The 1,311-nt window shown below is 31.0% G+C and overlaps 1 pseudogene; it reads left to right on the forward strand.

Annotated features, from left to right (window-relative positions):
- Nucleotides 1-784: 784 nt before the first annotated feature.
- Nucleotides 785-883, forward strand: LOC122098328 (annotated as a pseudogene).
- Nucleotides 884-1,311: the final 428 nt, after the last annotated feature.

Below are 1,311 nucleotides of genomic sequence, written 5' to 3' on the forward strand. Positions count from 1 at the left end.
TTACAACCTGTAGGCAAGATGAGACATTACCAATTTAAGGCCTAATAACAAAGAGAAACATATGGACTTCTGGATCTATAGAAATATTTGGTGATATATAGGCAGTAGTTCCTGCCTGGTTGGAAGGTAGATAGGCCAGGACATTAGGTAATCATGCATATGAACAATTTTTTCACCTTCTTGGCTTTAGCTCCTTTTGAAATGATAGGTATAATAAACAATTATCTTTTGATAAAATACCTTCTAGACTGAACACTTTTGTCTGAAATGCTCATCTGTATATGATCCCTTGTAACTAAGATTAGTTTTGTTCCAGTAAGACAACCCATGCTGTTAGGATAAGATATTCTGGTTGTTCTGTTCCTACATGGAAGAATGGTAAAGGTTCAGGTGTACATTTGTGCCAGTAAGACCTAATTTGGGAAAATTTCAGCTGCAGAAGTTTAGAAGTAGCTCTTAAGCAAAGCCTACTTTGAATCCAGTAGTTCTACACAGCTAACTCAGTTGGATAAATAAGTACTTCAAAAAGCCATTCCCTTTGGACCTAGCTATAAATGCTTCAAAATGAAAAAGACTTAAAATAGTCATTGACAAAATAATTGAAAATGTGAGCAATCGTCTGAACAATATAATTTTTTCCATTATGCACAGAATTTTAGGGAAATAAGATCAGTACCATTGTTAGGAACATTAAGGTTTCCTTGTTACAAATAGGCACCCAAGGATATAAGCCTGTATAAAGATTGCATCATTAAATTGCATACTTCAATTTAGGGGACACTACATGCTTCAGCAGCACGTATACCCCAATTGCAACAATACAGAGATTAACATGGCAATTGCACAGGATGATATGAAAATTTGTGAAATATTCCATATTTTTCATTCTTCAGATGCAAGAAATGAAAAACAGTTATTAAAAAGTTGATTACAAAATTACAAGTGTAATAATACATGTAATTCATATAATTAAAAGTTATTTTCACATCAGTGTATTAAATCTTCAAATTAGTGAAGTCTTTACATAGCATAATCTTTAAAAAACCTTTTGAAATTAGACAACATTGTCATTTTATCCCAAAGAAATATACTGTAAGGACCTAGGAAAAAAGGAATCTTACACTTTTTCTATATGGAATGCAATCTGAAAGGACACATTTATTAATGAGCCTATATATTATAAAACAATGTAGAATTCAAAGTATTATATCTAGGAGAGAATAAAATAGATTATGGATATTATACAAACATAGAATATAGAATATTTTAAAATATAATTTTTCAGACAAACACCAGAAATATGTTCAGTTT

Source organism: Dipodomys spectabilis, unplaced genomic scaffold (assembly GCF_019054845.1).
Source record: "Dipodomys spectabilis isolate Male_0828 unplaced genomic scaffold, ASM1905484v1 ptg000475l, whole genome shotgun sequence".
NCBI lineage: Eukaryota > Metazoa > Chordata > Mammalia > Rodentia > Heteromyidae > Dipodomys > Dipodomys spectabilis.